This window comes from Nicotiana sylvestris, chromosome 11, assembly GCF_000393655.2.
Source record: "Nicotiana sylvestris chromosome 11, ASM39365v2, whole genome shotgun sequence".
Taxonomy (NCBI): domain Eukaryota; kingdom Viridiplantae; phylum Streptophyta; class Magnoliopsida; order Solanales; family Solanaceae; genus Nicotiana; species Nicotiana sylvestris.
The window spans coordinates 4,604,215-4,626,368 of NC_091067.1; the positions used below are offsets into that span (position 1 = coordinate 4,604,215).

General features: G+C 39.5%; 1 non-coding gene across 1 annotated transcript; it reads right to left on the reverse strand.

Moving 5' to 3' along the window:
- Positions 1–15,412: 15,412 nt before the first annotated feature.
- On the reverse strand, positions 15,413–15,519 carry LOC138882475 (small nucleolar RNA R71). Its single transcript, XR_011404077.1, has one exon. It is a non-coding gene; the product is annotated as a small nucleolar RNA R71 (small nucleolar RNA).
- Between the last annotated feature and the right edge of the window lie 6,635 nt (positions 15,520–22,154).

Sequence of the window (22,154 nt, forward strand, 5' to 3'; positions counted from 1 at the left end):
TTAAATATAAATTTTTATAAAAAAATATTAAATATAGATTTTCATAAGAAAACTGCTAAACTCAGCTCAATAATAAGGATAAGAAGAATCTTAGGTATGTTAGTAGTGAAGGTCTTTAGACAAGCCAACAGTTTAGGAAAACATGCACGATTTAATAGAAAAGAATAAGCAATGACTCTTCATAACCAAAATCCAAAAGAATTATTTGTTTGAATTTTGGAACTCAATTTTGATGTGGTATGTCTTTTTTATTTATTAAAATAACCAATAGGGGTGAACACCCTTCACTTCCAACCAAAAAGTTGTGAGTTCGAGTCACCCCAAGAGTAAGGTGAGGAATTCTTGGAGGGAGGGATGTCGAGGGTCTATCAGAAACAGCCTCTCTACCTCAGGATAGGGGTAAGGTCTGTGTACATACTACACCCACTAGTGATATTATACTGGTTTGTTGTTATTGTATAATAACCAATAACCTAAGGTATGTCCTTGGAATTTGGAACTCAATTTTGATGTGGTATGTCTTTTTTATTTATTAAAATAACCAATAGCCCGAGGTCTTATAATTGAAAGTAATATTTTTTATGAGATAAGTTATCTTATTATAATGATGGTACCCATTTTCCATTTGTCTAAAATACCCCGGTCACTTCTTCAATCTAATGATAAGTCATGGACAATCCCATTAAGGATCAATTCTATCAAAGAGAAAGACTATCAAAAACTTGACATGATCGTTCCTCCTTTTTGGTGTTTTAGGACCATAAAATTGAAATTATGTCCGATTCCTAGATTTTCATATACTACCCATGCCATCTGTATGGGTCTGGGTGCTAGGACCCAAATTGCTTAAAATTTTGTTGGCCGTTCAAAAACGACCTAAGGAACATTAGTCATCACCTCGCCATGACTGTTCCTCATTTTTTGGCGTTTCAGGACCATAAAACTAAAATTTCGCCCGATTTTCTAATTTTATGTATTATAGCTCACGTCACCTGCATGGGCCTGGGCACCCAGACGCGAATTGCCTAAAAAAACTTCGGCCTATAAAAAAAGACCTAAGGAACATTAGTCATCGCCTTGCCATGATCGTTTCTTCTTTTTGGCGTTTAGTGCCTAAAACTAGAATTTGCTTGATTCCTAGATTTTCATGTGCTATAGCCCACGGTACACGCCCGAGCCCGCGCACTGGGACCCGAATTGCCTATAATTTTGTCGCCCATCAGTAACGACCTAAGGAATGTTAGTCATCGTCTCGCCATGAGTGTTCCATATTTTTTGGCGTTTTAGGGCCATGAAACAAGAATTTCTCCGGATTTTCAGATTTTTGTGTGTTATAGCCCACACCACCAGCGTGGGCTCGGGCACTCATTTCCTTGCCATACCCGTTCCTTCTTTTTTGGCGTTTTAGGGCCATAAAACTGGAATTCTGTTTGATTTCCAAATTTTCATTTGCTATAGCCACTGCTATCGGAGTGGCCCAGTGCGCGGATCACCTAAAATTTTGCTGGCTCATCAAAAATGACCTAAGGAATATTAGTCATTGCCTCGTCATGACCGTTTCTTCTTTTTATGTGTTTTAGGGCTGTCACACTTCCTTTTTACTACAACCCCACTTGGGATTACTGTATTAAAATTCAGAGTCGCCACTTGGGATAATTTATGGTGTCCCAAGTCACCGATTGAATCCTGAATCGAGGAAAGATTGACTCTGTTTAACAATCCGCGAACCAGAAATCCGAATTAGAAATTATGTTAACCCGAGAGAAGGTGCTAGGCACTCCCGAGTTCCGTGGTTCTAGCATGATCGCCTTGATCATACTTGGCTTACTAAAATTATTTAATTACTGATTTTAGAACCTATGTGCATTTACCTTTTACCGCTTTTTAATTAAGAAAATTATCTTGAAACGAGTCACGCGTATGTGTACCCATTTGTTTTGGCGCGTCAAAAATCATGTCATGCGTACGTGTCCACAATTAATAACGCTTTATTATTGTAAAAAAGAAAAGTTTGGCCAGAGTTCGCATGCTTAAAGCAAATTACGAACATTTGTCATTTTGTATGATTAAATGGTAGATGGCACACCTTGGACTATATGAGCTAATTTAATTAAAAGCCTACGAAAACCCATTTAATTATTAAGAAGGTTTGTTTGAAGTTGCGCGAACGCATACTCCGCATTGGTTTTTAGAATTGTAATCATGTCACGCGAACGAGTACACAATCACAATTGTACTTTAAACGGCCCTAAAGGCTTTTCTACGAATATTCATCACTAGTGTCTAATTAGTATTTGGGAGGGCCATAGAAGATCAACTAAATAGCACACCTCAATTCTTAAATTAAAAGGATTAACTCAACTCATCCGGAGGACCACAATTGTTTATGTTATGGGGATAGTTCACCTCCAACCTAATTAATGGGCTCAACTAACACTAAATGTAGTCCAATATTCTGTTTAAACTGGGCTGCATGATACAGCTAATCCAATCACGCCAAAAAGGCTTGAGCCAGGCCAAAGGACTGATAGTCCCAGACTTCGTTCAAAAGGGACTTTAGGATTGGGCTTCATAATTGAGCCCAAGTTAGGGGCCCTGCAGTTGAGTAATAAAGTCTCAGGATCGAGTCCATGAGACACCCTGAATTACACTGATTTAATCATGAAAGATCCAAACGTTAATGCCACTGATTTTGGAACACAAAACAGGACCACGCCTCTATAACTAAATAACATGTAACTTTAAATTCTGGAGAACTAAATAACATGCAACTTTAATCTTCAGAACCACATGGAAAGAGATATCAACAACTTCTGAGAATTGACACTTAACAGCTGGAGAATCCAATTTATCAAAATTAGCTTTCCCTTTTTTTGTTTTTGAAAGTATTAATTAACATTACAATAATAACTAATTCAAACCATCTGTCAGGCCTAACCACACTCATACGATGCCCATTTACACATTAGGAATTGTAAAGTCGCTATAAAAGAACACTAAATACATAATCACGCTTATTACCAGAACATGTTGTATATTAACTTCCCTTTAAATGCTAACATTCGGATATAATGGCAGATCTAAATCACTTAAAGCCATACAAGTCGAGGGTTCATTTAATACGACTGAATCTTCTCATACAAAAGTTCCATAGTCCCAATATAATTACAACTACATGAATCAATCTCATCAAATAACAGTATCAGAATTCGTGACACTTCAAATGACCAAAGTACAACAATAACATGAAAAAAACACAAATGAAGTAACGCCAAGTTGATTGCCATGCTTTTAGATTTTATTTCCATCTTCATTATAGTACTTACATCAAGTAAAGCTTAAGAAAATGTACCTAAGAGAAAAGAGGGGTAAGAAGATCAGCAACGAGCAGTAATAAGAGCAAGGGTCAGCAGCAAAAACAAATCAACAGAACCAACCAGCAACTCCAAAATCAAATTTCAAACCCAGAAATTGAAGTAAACGATCAGAAACCAGTTCAATCCAAACAATGGACCAGGAAAACTTCAACCAAGCTGATTTTAATTCATTTCTAAGGTCAGCTAGTCAGGACTTGTTGCATCACCAGGAAAATTGCAGAAATTAGCAGAAGAACTCAATGAAACAATATTTTTCTGAAGTTTTAGCCGTCTAGAATTTTTCTGTATTTTTTAGCTCTTCCAATCCTTCCCTTCTAAGGCAAGTAAGAATGCCTTTATAGGCAAGTTACTAGGGCAGACCCCAGGTTTCGGTTTTCATTCCTATTCCTTCCCTTAACTTTATTTTTTGCCCATTGAACCCTCATTTTTTGACTTGCTCTCCAAGTTCAAACACCTAAAATCTGAAATTCTCTTAGAAACCCCCACTAGAAGCTTCCTATTCAGTTACACTCAAGATTCCTTAGGCCAATTCCCTAGACTACCCTTCGAACCCTGATTATTTACTCTAGGAACCCATATGGGTCAGATTGACCCGATATTTAAATCAATATTTGGGCTCAATTCTGACCCAATACCCTAAACCAAATCCCTTGGAATGAATTTTGAAACAGATTCAGAGCCCAAACAGCAAAATGGGTTGAACCAGGCTGACAACTAAACGACTTCACAAGACTAAGACCTAAACTAACATGCGGAACTGAATGAAGCTGTCAAATAAACCTAATTAAATTAACCTAGAAGGCTGAAAATGTAGGGTGAACTCATAAGGTGAATTAAACTTTCAGCCACATTACTATAAGACAACTAAACTAAAGAAAGGGGAAGAGGATGATAATAAGACAATGAGAGAAAGAAAACACAAAAGGGAAAAAGAACTTACCAAATCAACCTCGACACCAGACGGAAACAAAGGACCCAATAAAACTAACGTCGACCAGTCGTTCTTTGTTAAGAACATACTGAGCAACATCAGTCTTGATGAGTCCAAGCTTCAAAACTCGACGAAACACCACCCTATGACCATGCATGCTACCAAATTCCATAGAAAATGACTTTTGGATTTTAGGGTTCGCTTTTCGATCTAAAATTCAAGAAGTTCCGGGGGAATTCAAAGAAAACGGAGTGGAAATTTGGAACGAAGGAGTCTTGGGGGTCACAGGGTGTTAATTCGGAGTGATTTGGGAGAAATCAAGTTTTAGTATGATTTTCGATTGAAGATTCGAGAAACAGAGCTGGGATTTGAGAGAAACGGTTTGAGGTTTTGGAATGGGGAGGTGGAGAGGAGTTAGGGGTGTAAATTTGGTAGGGTTTGGATGCCAGCCGCTATCGTGGGCGATTTCCGACGGGCGGCAGGCGGTGGTTTAGGGCGGGGCTAAAAGAGGGTCTCTGAGATGGTGAGAGACGAAGAGGAGGGGGGGTCTGAGAGGGGAGGGGTCCGTTCAGACACTTATATACCATCAAGACCCACGGTTCCCAACAATTGGATCCAAAGAAGATCGACGGCTGAGATTCAAGCTCATCGAAACAGGGTCGTTTGGTTTAGTGTGGAGATGGACCGGGTTCGGGGCCTGGGTTAAACGAGTATTGGAGGGGAATTCGGTTTGGGCTGGGAAATCAAATTTCGGCCCGAAAAATCTGATCTGATCCTTTGTTTTTTTTTTTTTTTTTTTTCCTTTTAATTTCTTTTAAATTAAATTAAAATTAAAAATTAAAACCTAAATTAATTCCTAATCAAATTATCTTATCAAATTGAATTAATTAATTCTAAACAATAATTACCACCACTAATTAAATACCAAATTAAAAAAAACTAACAGAATTCGAAAAATTAAAATTAAAGTGCAACAATGAATTATTTTGTGATTTTTTTCATTTTTATAAAACACTGAATTACTGATTAATTCAAAAATGCAACAAATTAAATCCTAAATGCAAATGCAGCATATTTTTGTATTTTTCATTAATTAAACAAAATGAAATGCACCGACAAATGCAAATAATTAACAGAAAATGCCACAAAATCCATAAAAATTGCAAATGATGAAAAGAAATTATTTTATTTTGAATTTATGGGAGTAATTCATATAGGGCAAAAATCACGTGCTCACAGCTTCCCCTCTTTGCTCGGAAACACGAAGAGTTTTCGTGCAAAGATAAAGTGAGCGGATACGAGCGATTTTTGCCCGTTCGAATATTCCGTGGGAAGCATTTTTGAAAGATTTGACCGCACCATGCTTTTGAGGTTGCCTACATATCCTTGGCTAAAAAGGAATTAGGTCAGTATAGTTCGGGAATTTTTGGTAGCTGGGACTACATGAAGCTATGATTTCACTGTTGCTGCTGTTGCTGTTACTGCTTACTGAATCCCTTATTACACCATGTCAAAAAATAAAAGAAGCTAGACTAGACTCTGATCTATGCTTTACAAAATCCTATCTAGATCTTCAAACTTGCTCTTGTGTTTCTTGTTTCCTTGTTGTCTTGTATTCTCTTGGTAAAATTCCTTTGTTGCCGCCTTGAATTGTAAACTGAGATGCTTCCCTTTCTCCAAGTGGATGCCTGACTGCTGAACTTGATATGTATTCCCATGCTCTCCAGGTGGGCTCCTGATCACTGGACTTGAATGTATTCCCATGCTATCCAGGTGGGCTCCTAACTTCAAAACGTGAATGTATTCCCATGCTATCCAGGCGGGCTCCTAACTTCAGCCAAATAGACAAAAACAAAGAAAATTTTCTGCCTCAGTTTGGGTATGTGGGCCCATGTGTTAGTGTAAAACGAATCACACTACCGAATATCAATAAGAATTTTGAAAACCAAAACTTGAATTGTACTCCCTTGTTCTCCAGGCGGGCTCCTGACTGCTAAACTTGAAAGTATTCCCTGCTTTCCAGGCGGGCTCCTGACTTCAACTTGAAAGTACTCCCTGCTCTCCAAGCGGGCGCTTGACTGCTGCATTTGAAAGTATTCCCTGCTCTCTAGGTGGGCTCCTGACTGCTGCATTTGAAAGTATTCCCTGCTCTCCAGGCGGGCTCCTGACTTCCGCATAGATAAAACAAAGAATTTGAAAGCTAAAACTTGAATTGTACTCCCTTGTTCTCCAAGTGGGCTCCTGACTGCTGCGCTTGAAAGTATTCCCTGCTCTCCAGGTGGGCTCCTAACTTCAACTTGAAAGTATTCCTTGCTCTCCAGGTGGGCTCCTGACTTCAACTTGAAATGTATTCCCTGCTCTCCAGGCGGGCTCCTGACTTCAAAAATAGACAAAACAAAGAATTTGAAAGCTAAAACTTAAATTGTACTCCCTTGTTCTCCAGGCGGGCTCCTGACTGCTACGCTTGAATGTATTCCCTGCTCTCCAGGCAGGCTCCTGACTTCAACTTGAAATGTATTTCCTGCTCTCCAGGCGGGCTCCTGACTTCAGCAAAACAGATAAAACAAAGAAAATTTTCTACCCAGTTTGGTAGCTGGGCACGTGTGTGAGTGTTAAACTGAATCATTCTACCAACTGTTACTAAGAATTTGAAAGCTAAGTCCTATTATCCAGGGATGTCCTGACAACTGACAATTATAGATCTAAGCTGTATCTTCTAAAGGTATTACTTCCGCTAAGTCCTGTTTTCTAAGAGGGTTTTAAACTACATCCTATTATCCGGGAAGGTCTTGAAAATCAAAATCAAGTCTTGTCCTAAAAATGACACTTTTATGAATGAATTATACTACCTTATGACAGAATTTTATTGCTACGTCTTGTGATCCAATGGAAATCTTTAAAACTAGGTCCCATTATTCAGGAGGGTCCTGAAAATCAAAAATCAAACCTGTTTGGTGCCTGCCTTTCTCCACGGGGGGTTTCTCCGAAACAACCGAAATTTCCTGCCCCTGTTTCAATCAAAGAAAATTTTGTCAGTTTAAAATGGAGGTTAGCTAATGACATTCTTGCTGAAGATCTTTTCGCCGCATTATTTTGTTCTGACTGGCTTCCCCGAACTGACCCTGAACCGCTTTGACTTTCTGACTAACTTTCAAACCCCATGACCTTTGATGAACCGAGTGTCCTATGCCCATGCTGTTGTTTCACACCTCTGACCCCTTCATCCGCACCTTTGCATCTCCCATGACATTACCAAATCATTCCACCGATGAAACTTCCGGTGATTCCTTGTACCCCCCTCTCACATCATGTAATCCTTAGTAAACTCTGACCACGCTATGCTTTGCAATTTTGGAAGTTGATAGTGAGCTTTGAATTTCTTTTTCACTTGCTTTGAACAAGACTGACATTGAAACATCTTAGACAAATAAATACAAAAGAAAATGAAATGCAATGACTTTGCCGGGTTAAGGATTAGAAGAATCCAAAACCAGATGACTGCTACAAAGGGGAAAAAGAAAAAGAAACTTATCTGAGTGGAACAGCTGGTACCGAGGATCATGACATACATTTCGGATTAATCGGCCCAATCTGTCCAACCAATCAACTTTCAGTCGCCGTACTTCATTGCCTCAGAATTTCCATGACATGATTACTTTACCCAAACCTTGACCTTGTTCATCCTGCGGTGCCTTGAAAGGTTTTCACTAGCAAACCTCTTTCATTCGTTCATCTCTCAGCTCACTTTCGCCTCACGGTGCTCGTAAGGGTTTTCACCAATAAGACTCTCTCATTATTTGATTTCTCTCAGCTCTCGTCGCCTCATGGTTCCCGCGAGGGTTTTCACCAATAAGACTCTCTCATTTTTATTTTCTCTCAGCTCTCGCCGCCTCATGGTGCCCGCGAGGTTTTTTACCAATAAGACTCTCTCATTTTTATTTTCCTGCTTGAACCAGAGTGTTGCCTCTGACATGAATTACCTTTACTTGCTCGACTTGGCATTTCTCAAAGACTGATCAGAAGGTCTTTCTTTGGACCATAATGTGGGCTTTTTGATAGGGTTAGAAAGAAAGGGTATAAAAGGCTCAAAACAATTCAAATAGGTTCAAAATTACAACTTTCGGAATCAGATTTCTTACAACAACCACAACTTCTGCCCCAGTTTCTTGCTTGGGGACTTTTGTATTTTTATTTTGACGGGACCAAACCGCGAGGCTGCCTACGTATCCTTAAAAGGAATCAGGTCGAACGTAGTTCATGTCATAGAAATTACTTTGTTGTTGTGATTTTTCGTTCTCTTTTGCTTTTCTCTCTTTTTCTTTTACTGTTTTTCTCCTTCTTTTCTCTTTTCTTCTTTTTCTTCATTATTTTCTTTCTCTTTCCTTTTCTTTTTTCCCTTTTCTTCCTTTTCTTATCTTTCACGCTTGTGTTTCTGATATTGCTATTGATTCCGATAGGGGGTATGAAAGAAAAATAAATAAGGCTCAAAGGGGATGACGAGGGATAAAGTATTTAGATAACAAAACAAAACTCCTTCATCATTTCAATCTTCAAAATATGCCAAATACAAACAAGTACAATCAAACAAAAAAATCATACATAGTATCTCTTGACTGCATCGGAATTGATAGTCATTTCTACACATTTCCCTTCTACATCTGTCAAATATACGTGCCATTGGACAACACTCTAGTTACGACAAACGGCTCCTACCAGTTTGGGGCGAACTTTCCTTTTGCTTCAGCCTGATGAGGCAAGATACGTCTCAATACTAACTGACCCACTTCGAACTTCTGTGGACGTACCTTCTTGTTATATGCTCTTGCCATTCTCTGTTGGTACAATTGGCCGTGACACACTGCTGTCAATATCTTTTCATCAATCAGGCTTAATTGCTCCAAGCGGGTTTTGATCCATTCAACGTCATCAATTTCTGCCTTAGCGACAATCCGAAGGGATATGATTTCAATTTCTGCAAGTATTACTGCATCCGTGCCATACACCAACAAATAAGGAGTGGCCCTACTGAAGTACGGACAATAGTACGATAACCCAGCAATGCAAACAAAAGCTTTTTATGCCACTGCCTAGAACCTTCCACCATTTTTCGAAGTATCTTCTTTATATTCTTGTTGGCTGCCTCGACTGCTCCATTCGCCTTGGGGCGATATGGGGTGGAATTGCGATGTATAATCTTAAACTGCTGACATGTCTCCATCATCAAATGACTGTTGAGATTAGCGCCATTGTCCGTGATGATTACCTTCAGAATCCCAAACCGACAGATGATATTTGAATGCACAAAATCAACCACCGCCTTCTTGGTTACAGACTTGAATGTTTTAGCCTCTACCCACTTGGTGAAATAATCGATGACCACTAGAATAAACCTGTGTCCGTTTGATGCTGCTGGCTCGATGGGCCCAGTGACATCCATGCCCCAAGCAATGAAAGGCCATGGTGCTGACATTGTGTGCAATTCAGATGGTGGGGAATGAATTAAATCTCCGTGCACCTGGCACTGATGACACTTGCGCACAAAACTGATGCATTCTCGCTCCATGGTGAGCCAATAATAACCTGCTCGGAGAGTCTTCTTTGGCAGAATGTACCCACTCATATGCGGTCCACAAACCCCAGAGTGTACCTCAGTCATGATAGTTGTGTCCTGTCTAGCATCTATGCGTCTTAGCAATCCCAGATCTGGCATCCTTTTGTACAATACCCCTCCACTGAAGAAAAATCCACTTGCCAATCGTCGAATAGTTCTTTTCTGATCACCAGTGGCCTGTATCGGATATACCCCCATCTTGATATATTCTTTGATATCGTGGAACCATGGCTACCCATCAAGTTCTTCTTCTACCATATTCAGTAAGCATGCTGATCACATACATGGATCTGCAAAGGGTCCACATAAGCCTTATCTGGATGATGTAACATTGACGCCAGAGTAGCCAAAGCATCGGCGACTTCATTATGTATTCTTGGGATATGCCTGTACTCTATTGACTGAAATCGTTGACAAAGATCATGCAAACATTGTATGTATGGTATGAGTTTCAAATCCCGTATTTCCCATTCTCCCTGAATCTGGTGCACCAGAAGTTTTGAGTCACCCAAGACCAAGACTTCCTGGACACCTATATCCACAGCTAACCTCAAACCCAGAATACATGCCTCGTACTCAGCCATGTTAGTACAGTAAAAATGAAGTTGAGCCATAACAGGGTAGTGCTGCCCTGTTTCAGAAATAAGTACCGCTCCTATCCCCACGCCCTTCATGTTTGCAGCCCCATCAAAGAAAAGTTTCCATCCCGGCTTCTCGACTTGTTCCGACTTATCAATGTGCATCACCTCTTCATCGGGGAAATAAGTTTTCAAAGGTTCATAATCTTCATCCACCGGATTCTCGGCCAAATGGTCCGCCAAGGCCTGTGCTTTCATTGCAGTTTGAGTCACGTAGACAATGTCAAACTCTGTGAGCAGGATCTGCCACTTTGCAAGCCTCCCTGTGGGCATAGGCTTCTGAAAGATATACTTTAATGGATCCAAACGAGATATGAGGTAGGTAGTATAAGATGACAAATAATGTTTCAGCTTCTATGCCACCCAAGTTAGGGCACAACATGTCCTCTCAAGATGAGTATACTTAACCTCATACGAAGTGAATTTCTTGCTGAGGTAATAGATGGCCTGCTCCTTCCTGCCAGTGATATCATGTTGACCCAATACACAGCCGAATGAATTGTTCAAAACCATCAAATATAGAATCAGAGGTCGCCCTGGTTCTGGCGGGACCAACACGGGTGGATTTGACAAATACCCCTTTATCTTATCAAACGCCTCCTGACATTCATCTGTCCACTTGACCGCAACGTCTTTTTTTAACTGTTTGAAGATAGGCTCACAAATTGTCGTGAGCTGAGCGATGAACCTGCTGATATAATTCAATCTCCCCAACAAACTCATCACCTCGATCTTGTTCCTCGGGGGTGGCAATTCCTGGATGGCCTTGACTTTCGATGGATCCAATTCAATGCCTCGGCGGCTGACTACGAACCCCAACAACTTTCCAGACGGCATCCCAAAAGCACACTTTGTAAGATTAAGCTTGAGATTGTACCTGTGAAGCCTTTGGAAGAACTTCCTCAGATCCCTGACATGGTCAGACTGCTTTCTAGACTTCACGATCACATCATCCACGTACACCTCGATTTCCTGGTGTATCATATCATGGAATATTGTTGTCATTGCCCTCATGTAGGTTGCCCTAGCATTCTTCAAACCAAATGGCATGACCCTATAGCAGTACGTTCCCCACGGCGTGATGAATGCCGTCTTTTCTGCATCTTCCTCGTCCATTAAGATATGATGATAACCCGCGTAACAATCCACAAAAGAATCAATCTCATGTTTGGCACAATTATCAATCAACATATGGATGTTTGGCAACGGGAAATTGTCTTTTGGACTCGCCTTATTGAGATCCCGATAGTCAACACACACCCTGGTCTTGCCATCCTTCTTCGGCACAGGCACAACATTGGCTAACCAGGTAGGATACTGGGTGACCCGAATGACTTTGGCATCGAACTGCTTGGTGACCTCTTCTTTGATCTTTACACTCATATCCGTTTTGAACTTTCTCAGCTTCTGTTTGATAGGAGGGAATGCCGGGTCAGTGTGCAACTTGTGAACCACTAAATAAGTGCTTAGACCCGACATGTCGTCATAGGACCATGCAAAAACATCTTTGTATTCGAACAGTGGTTTAATTATCTCCTCCCTGAGTTGAGGTTCCAGATGGACACTTATTTTAGTTTTATGGACATTATCTTGGTCCCCTAGACTATCTGCTTCTGTATCGTTCAAATTAGGTTTGGGCTTTTCCTCAAAATGACTTAGTTCCTTACTAATTTCTTCATATGCCTCATCATTATCAAATTTCAACTCGTCATCACACTCAATTTCTTGTATTATTATTTCAGAGTTAGATTGGTTTTTAAAACTGGGGCGAAGATTCCTCATGCATGTCATGTCATTGATATCATCATAAAAAGAACTGTACAAAAGAAGAAAACAAAAATAAAATTAGAAGAAATGAAGGAAAAGGAACAATTGCATTTCATTGAATTTAAAGATAACAGGGTTTTAACACATCCAACTGGATGGAACATAATATCTGAATTATAGACCCTGGAATAATCCAGACAACTAAAATAAAATCAAAACCCACTACCAAGACTCCCTCTGGGTAGGAAGAGGAGTGGCTTCCCAGTTGTTGACTTTTGCACGTGGTCCCACGAATTACACATCTGCCTTGCTGGACCCTTCCCCAGCCTCAACCATGTTAACCTCGATGAATAACCTTTCGAACCCCTTTTCCAAGTCTCCATCAGCACTAATCAATGATCCAGGAACCTTTGACAACAATTGCTTTCTAATACCCGGCCTGCCGAATGATCTAGACAGACGCGGGATGGGCTTTGGCAATGCCCATGCTTTCTGTTTCATTTTGCGGACTCGTCTCACATATGCAACCGTAGGCTTGAACCCCAGACCAAAAGTATCCAGATTCTTTGGAAGAGAAACTAGCTGCAAAATACCTTGCAGAGATGCACCCAAACCTTTGCCTGGTACAAAACCATTTTTCAACATTTCAATGGCTACCATAACTGATGCAGTAGTTACATTTGGAGTTGGAACGCACTTTCCTTCTGGAATTTTCTCTACCGATACTGTGTCGAAAACCTGATAAACCCATGGCTCCTTGTCGTCTTCAAACTCTATGAGCGGAACAATGGCATCATTGGGCACACACAAATTATCCTCGCCGTGTACGACAATTTCCTGTCGATCCCATTCAAACTTGACAATTTGATGCAGAGTAGACGGGACCGCTTTTCCAGCATGAATCCAAGGTCGTCCCAACAACAGATTATAAGAAACAGCCACATCGAGTACCTGGAATTCTATAGTAAATTCAACTGGACCTATTGTAAGCCCGAGCACTATGTCCCCAACTGAATCTTTCCCTCCACCATCGAATCCCCGAACGCAAATACTGTTCTTGTAAATTCTTTCATCATCCACCTTCAACTTGTTCAATGTGGAGAAAGGATAAATGTTCGCGCTAGACCCGTTATCAACCAGTACCCGAGTAACCACAGAATCTTCGCATTTCACCGTCAGATAGAGGGCTCTATTATGCTCGGTACCCTCTATGGGCAACTCATCATCAGAAAAAGTGACTCTATTTACCTCAAATAACTTGTTAGCTATCTTTTCCAAGTGGTTTACTGAGATTTTGTCAGGAACGTGAGCCTCGTTCAAGATCTTCATCAAAGCCCGACGGTGCTCATTGGAATGGATCAATAATGACAATAATGAAATCTGAGCTGGTGTTTTTCTCAATTGTTGAGTAGAAATTTCATGGGGCCTTACAATTAAAGACTCAAAGCACAAGGATTCATCATTTTTTCCTCAACTCAACACCCGATTTTGGATTGAATTCATGTTTTCTTATTATTCAACTTTATTTGTAATTTTCTCCATGAATATGGAGTAGTTTCCCTTAAGGTTTGACGGATATGGTGGTTTGATTGATATTAGTGGATTTTAACTCTAGTTCTTTGCTTGAATTAGTTTATGGAGCTTTGAATTACTTGCAACTTTATTCATTAGGTTATTTAATCAAAAGAGGAATAATTTGGTGATTATCTTTACATATTTTGTTTGGTTTAATTCATTGATTCTTTTAAGTAATCGAAAGAGCTTATTGAATTGTTGATTAAATCAATTTAGGAGAATATTCGAGAGACGTTTTCCTGATGACTAATCCATTAACGTATGCTTGCATATTTTTGCAATACTTATATTAGTTCACCTCGTAGAGTTAAGATTTAATCGAGAGAGGAGTCTTGGATACACGTTTGAACTAATCATCGAGTGAATTCATGAGAATCATTAGAACATGAATTAGAGTTAGATCCCAAATAACTATCTTGTACATATCCTATCACGACCCTTATTTCTCCCATTGATTATTTCGGTGTGCTCAACTCTTGTCGTTTTGTGATGCATTGTTAATTGTTTTAGTTTCATAGTTAATTTTAATTATTAATCATCCCAACCAAAGGTTAATTATCATGAATAGCGTTAAGCTAGAAATTACTTGAACATTATTTAAATCCAATCCCTGTGGAGACAATAATTATACTATATACTATCTTTGGTTAGCGAGCCTCAATTTTGTGTTATGTTTTGTGCTCGTTAAGTTTTGGTAATGTTGCCAGAGATCGGCAATCGATACTGTTCAAAACAGTTTTTGGTGCTAGTTCAGAAGCCAATTTTATTTTATTCTTCACAGTTTTTCTCTTCCGTGTGCAGGATACATGTCTATCTTCTCTGGTGTATGACTCGAGCTTCTTCAAAGAAAGTAATACCTTGCGAACCGGAGTTAGAAAAACACATGCGATAGTTGAGAAAAGAAAGATGAGTCATGAAAATTTCTTAGGTCACAATTCGACTCAAGATAAAATGGCAAACAAAGAGATTGATAGAGTAGACTTAGCTGCAAGAGATGGAGCACAACAGAGAGAATAAGCTACTCGAATAATAGTTATAGCAGCCTTTAGAGTTTCTGTAGAGACTATCGAAGATGATGGGGGTCGAAGATTCAATTTAAATCATCCCATGGTTGAAGATAAGTTCGATAATGCAGCACCTAGGTCTAGGAGATCACTAGGCGACCACACTAGACCAGTCTACAATTAGGGACTATTAAGTGTTAGACCTCCACCCATAGTAACGAATAATTTCGAGTTGAAGCAAGGCTTGATTTAAACCATCCAGAACATTTGTCTTTAGAGGGAAGGTGAATGAAAATCCTAACACTCAGTTAATGGATTTTGAGGAAATCATGAACACCTTTCAGCATAATGAAGTGTCAAAAGATGCAGTCTATTTGAGGGCATTCCCCTTTTTACTAAAGGATGACGCAAAACACTGACTTCGAAGCTTACCAACTGGGTCGATCTGGACATGTGAAGATATGACTAAAAACTTTCTTGACAAATACTTCTCAGCTGCAAAAACAATGAAATTCAGAAAGGAAATCCACAAATTCTGCCAGAAGGACACTGAAAAGGTCTTCGAAGCTTGGGAAATATTCCAGGAGAAAGTGAGAAAGTGTCAGCATAATGGAATCGAATTGTGGATGCAACTCTAGGACTTTTGGGATGGACCGACATATTCCTCACGACGAACTCTAAGAACTGTAGTTGGAGGTTCTTTGATGAAGAAGACTCCTGTTGAGATTGTTGAAATTCTTGATGAGCTCTCTAAAGATGCTAACCAATGGCCTGCTGAGAGTAATGATAGAAGAAAATCAGTTGGTGTTCACCAGATAGACTCTAACACATTAGTGCAAGCCCAGCTAGACACCATGGTCATAGAGATAAGAAAGTTAACCTTAGCCAAGGTCCAAATCCAGTCATCATCGGTTTGTGATTTTTGTGGAATGGGTCATCCAATACATGAGTGTCAGGCCTCGACTATAGATGAAGTAATAAATGTTGTGGGGGAGCTTTGACAGAGGCAACTGCCGAAGTGGTAATATTTTTAACTCCATGGGGCAGAGGCGCCTAAGTTTTTCTTGGAGTTCACCAAGTGGTAGTGCAAATGCATGGCAACAAAATAACACCAGATCCCAGGGACAGAGAGCTCCAAGTCTTCTCAATCAATAGAGGCAGCAATATCAACCTCCATAGTCTAATCTGTCTAGCATGGAAGATCTAATGAAGGCCTTTATTATTAAGACAGATGAGAGGCTTGAAACTCATGGCACAACTATCCGAGAACAAGGCACATACATTCAAAATTTGGAAACACAAGTAGGGCAACTTTCCAATCTACTGTCTGAGAGGGTTCCAGGAACCCTCTCTATTGCTATTGAAAGAAATCCAAAAGAGACAATAAATGTGGTATCTTTGAGGAGTGGGCACGTATTGAAGGACCCCATGGAAAAACAAAAGGATGAGTTGATTGAATGATAGGTAGAGATTGTGGAGGAGCAGAAAATAACAACATTCAAGAAGATGAAGTGATAGTAGATGATGGTCTAAAAAACAAGAGGAAGACTAGAGCGCAAAAGAAGAGAAAGATGGGAATTCAATAAATGAAGAGACTAAAGAGAGTAAATATATGTCTGTTTTACCTTTCCCTCAGAAGTAGAGAAGAGAGAAGCTGGACAAACAATTTGGGCGTTTCCTAGATGTGCTCTAGCAGGTGCATGTTAACCTACCATTCACAGAGGTGCTCTCTCATATGCCAGCTTATGCTAAGTTCCTGAAGGAGATATTGTCCAACAAGCGGAAAGCAGAAGAGACATAAGTTGTAAAGCTCACAAAGTACTGTAGTGCCATTCTGCAAAATAAGCTACCTCATAAGTATGAAGATCCAGGGAGTTTAATTATACCTTGCACTTTAGGAAGTAGTAAGTTTGAAAAATCTTTGTGTGATTCGGGAACTTCTATTGATCTTATGCCTTTGTCTATTTTCAAGAAAGTTGAGGGAGAAATTGGAGAAATCAGATCAATGCATGTGTATTTGCAGCAGGCGGATCAGACCACAATCATACCTGAAGGAATAGTGAAATATGTACTTGTTCGGGTGAATAAATTTGTGTTCCCTATGGACTTCATTGTGGTGAATATGGAAGAGAATATGGAGGTCCCTTTGATTTTAGGGATACCCTTCTTAGTTATTGGCAGAGCTATTCTGGACATTCAAGAAATGCAGCTCATGCTCAGAGTTGGAGAAGAAAGGGCCGTCTTCAAGATAGAAGGAGCAATGTGGGCTCTAAAAGAGTGAGATAGAGAGCGTAAGCATGATAAGTGTGGGTTGTACCCAAAGAAGGCAAAAAATAAACTTTCGGCATGGATGTGTGCACTGGGTCGGGCGTGCAAATGAGATTCCGACATCGATTTAGACCCCAACTAGATGATTCAGAGGAGTTCCTTTACCTCTTGCTTTTATTTATGTATCATGGGGACATGCCGTAATTTAAAATATGGAATGAGGGATGTAAATATGTACATGTGTGTTTGTTTTCTTTTGTTTTGTTTGAATTTTTTATTTTTTTTGACTTTTTCCGACGATGGATTTCCTCGACTATTTTCTTGAGGGATCAAAGTAGAAGAAAAAAAATATTTTGTTTTTCCTAGGTAGTGTAACAATTCCTCGTGGGGGTTTTTTGTGCCGGGATTCTTTTCCAAGGGTTTTGCTTGAACCGGGTATAGTTAGTTTTACTTTTGTTAGGAAATTTGAAGTCTTGTGCTATGGTATGGTATTAAATGGAGATGACTTTTCTTAACTTTGTTGTGCCTTGAGAGTAGTGGTGCCTTAGTTGTGATTCCTAGGCTCAGTTTTTGACTCATGTAGAAGTGCTTGAAATTGTTTGATCTTAATATTTCTTAACTACTTAACTAGAGAGTCGGGATAGATCCGATCCTAAGTAAGTTATATGCCAATGTTGGTGCGAGGTTTTGTGATATTATGTGCATGTCAGTTGATGTCTAGAATTTGCCCCGTGTTTTTGCAAAGCGAAATAGCAGTTTTGTTCAGTCTAGGAAGTGATATAGGCATTTCTTTGTCTAGTCAATTATATGCCTATGACCCTCCTAATTGTTGTGTATCCTAGTTAGCCCCTTTAAGCCTGTAATTACATTTTCTTTGGCAACCATACTAAAAGCCTGACCCCTTTGTTTGAATTGACTATCTGTTTGAACCTTTTACCTCTCTTGAGCACCTCCATTTGTTATGAGCTTGTTAAAATCTAAGTGGAGGTATAATTGGGTTCTTGGAGTTGGAGTAGTAAAAAGGAGAAATGTGCACTGTTTGAAATCAATTATGAGAGACACTTGTAGGGAATTAGAAAAGAAAAAAAAAGAGAATTGCTTGAAAGAAAAAAAATCATTAGATAAGAAAAAAAAAGTCTTGTGTTTGTATATATTTTTTGGAAAAAAATATATTCCTTTATGGTGGTAGCTCTTGCTATATTTGTGATTAAAGAAATTAGGATATGGGTGTTATTATGTTGAAGGATGAGGTTTGGTTCAACACAATTATGGGGTTTAAATTATTAATGTAAATGTATTAAAGTGCTTAAGGAGGTGTAGTCACTATATCCAAATATATCCTACCCATCACGCAGCCTACATTACAACCAAATAAAGTCCTACTTGATCTTTTACTGAATGAGCTCGATTAGTAGAGTATTATACTACGGGCAAGCCTATGGTACATCTTCTGTGGCACATAAATTTTAATTCTGATAATGAGTGAATTCTTTCTATCTTGAGTTCCTATTTGTTCTTGTATTTTATTATGTGTGGAAGTATTCTCTATCTTTGGTGTGATGGTACATAATTTGCTAAGGAAAGGTAATGTCTTTGGCCTCTGAGTTAGAGTAAGTGAGTAGGTTTTTGAAATATGTGGCGCGTATGAGTCAAGTGTCGAGGCTAGAATGTTATGATATGGTGCTTAGTCTGCTTTAAATATTCTTGGCGTGATGCGTTAGGGAAGTTGTCTGATAAAAAGGTCGTCTCTATCTGAAGTGTAGTTTGATTGCTCGAGAACGAGCACTAGTTTAAATGTGGGGTGTTGATGGTAGGCTAGAAAACCGTGTTTTAGTCATAGTTTGCACTCTAATTACTGCATTTTACTTGTGGTTGAGCTTAATTAATGTTGATTTGCACTTATTATGTCTTTTATACCTTGCAGGAAATGATTCCAAACTATTAAGATAATTTGAAGCTAAATTGAATAAGTTGGAGCTTTAAAGTCTGAGTAAAAGCCAAACAAATTAAGCCAAGATCACATTTGGGAGTCGGGAGCCAAGTCTAAATATATTAAATGACGAAAACCAATTACTCTATAAAATATACACAGTCGCACCGCGTGGAGCAGTGCATAGGGCTCGACTGTATGTTTTTGCTGCGCCCGTCATAAATTGCTCTCTGAACTTTCCCGCTACCACAGCGCGTGGTGCAGCGCGCCTGTACAATTTTCTCAGAGTATTTTTCTGTTTCGGCATGGAAAGGGTAGTTTTGTCCGGGCACACTCCTACATGTTATAAATACACCAAAAAGATGTTTCTGAAGAGACTTTTGACCTACAGAAGATTAAAAGAGCATTAGAGACTGAAAGCATAAGGATTCATCATTCTTTCCTCAACTCAACACCCGATTTTGGATTGAATTCATGTTTTCTTATTATTCAACTTTATTTATGATGATTTTCTCCATGAATATGGAGTAGTTTCCCTTACGGTTTGATGGATATGGTGTTTTGATTGTTATTAGTGGATTTTAACTCTAGCTCTTTGCTTGAATTCGTTTATGGAGCTTTGAATTGTTTGCAGCTTTATTCACCACTTTATTTAATCGAAAGAAGAATATTTTAGTGATTATCTTTACATATTTTTTTTTGGTTTAATTCAGTGGTTCTTTTAAGTAATCGAAAGAGTTTTTTGAATTGTTGATTAAATCAATTTAGGAGAATATTCGAGTGACGTTTTCTTGAAGACTAATCCATTAATGCATGCTTGCATATTTTCTCAATACTTATATTAGTTCACCTCGTGAGTTAAGATTTAATCGAGAGAGTAGTCTTGGTTATACGTTTGAACTAATTATCGAGTGAATTCATGAGAATTATTAGAACATTAGAGTGGATTGAACTAGAGTTTGATCCCAAATAGCTATCTTGCACCTATCCTGTCACTACCCTTATTTATCCCATTGATTATTTCGGTATTGCTCAACTCTTATAGTTCTGTGATCAATTGTTAATTATTTTAGTTTCTTAGTTAATTTAGTTATTAATCATCCCAATCAAAGGTTAATCATATTGAATAGCATTTCGTTAGAAATTACTTTGAACATTAGTGATCGCCTCGCCATGATCGTTCCTTCTTTTTTGGCATTTTAGGGTAATAAAACTGGCATTCCGACCGATTCCAAGATTTTTGTGTGCTATAGCCCACACCACCGGTGTGGTACCGGGCTCCCGGACCCGGATAACCTAAAATTTTACCGCCCATCAAAAATGACTTAAGGAACATTAGTCATCGCCTTGCCATGACCATTCCTCTTTTTTGGCATTTTAGGGCAATAAAATTGGAATTCCGACCGATTTCCAGATTTTCGTATGCTATAGCCCATGCCACCGGTGTGGGACCAGACACCTGCACCCGAATTGCCTTAAATTTTTCTTGCCCATCAAACATGACCTAAAGGACATTAGTCATCGCCTCGCCATAACCGTTCCTTCTTTTTTGTCGTCTTAGGGCCATAAAACTTGAATTTCGCTAGATTCCCGGATTTTCGTGTGCTATAGCCCATGCCACCGATGAGGGCCCAAACATGGATCGCCTAAAATTTTGCCGGCCCATCAAAAGCGATATATGGAAGATTTGTCATTGCCTCGCCATGATTGTTCCTCCTTTTTTGACGTTATAGGGCCATAAACTGGAATTCCACCCGATTCCTAATTTTTGTGTGCTATAGCCCACACACCCGGATCACCTAAGATTTTCCCTGCCTGTCAAAAAGGAGTTATGGAATATTAGTCATTGCCTCTCCATGACCGTTCCTTATTTTTTGGCATCTCAGGGCCTTAAAATTGAATTCCGCTCGATTTCAAAATTTTCGTGTGTTATAACCCGCACCACTGGTTTGGTCTCGGGCGTCGGACCTGGATAGCCAAAATTTTTGCTGCCCCATCAAAATTGACCTAAGAAACATTAGTCATAGCCTCGCCATGACCGTTACACCTTTTTGGGATTTTAGGGCCATCAAAATAGAATTCCAACCGATTTCCAAATTTTTGTGTGCAATAACCTACGCCATCGGCGAGGGCGCAGGTGCCCCGATCCAGATCCCCTAAAAAAATTTTGGCCCCTAAAAAATGACTGGAGGAACATTAGTCATCGCCTCACCATGAGCGTTTCTCTTTTTTTGGCATTTTAGGGCGATAAAACTAGAATTTCGCCCGATTTTTAGATTTTCATGTGCTATCGGGTGTCCGAACCAGAATCGCCTAATATGTAACCAGCCCATCAAAAACGACCTAAGAATCTATAGTTATCGTCTCTCCATGACCATTTTCCCTTGTTGGGCATTTTAGGGCCATAAAACTAGAATTCTGCCCGATTATCAGATTTCATGTGCTATTGCCCATGCCACTGGCGTGGACCCGGGTGCGCGGTCCCGAATCTCCTAAAAAAATTTTGGCCCATAAAAAACGATCTAAGGAACATTAGTCATCACCCTCGCCATTACCGTTCCTTTTCCTTTTGACGTTTTAGGACTATAAAACTGAAATTTTGCCCGACACTAAAATTTTTGTGTGTTATAGCCCACACCACCTGTGTGGGTTTGGTACCCGGATCCAGATCACCAAAAAAATTTCCAGCACATCAAAATCGACTTAAGGAACAATAGTCATCGCCTCGTAATGACCGTTCCTCCTTTTTTGGAGTATTAGGGCCGTAAAACTGAAATTCCGCCTGACTTCAAGATTTTCGAGTGCAATAACCCACGCCACAGGCGTGGTCCAGGGCATCTAGACCTGAGTCGCCTAAAAATTTTACTACCCCATAAAAAATGACCTATGAAACATTATTCATCGCCTCGCAATGATTGTTCCTTCTTTTTTTGGCATTTTAGGACTATAAAACTAGAATTCTACCCAACTTCTAGATTTTTATGTGCAATAGCCCACACCACTCTGGATAGCCTAAACTTTTGTCGGCCCATCAAAAACGACCTAAGGAACAT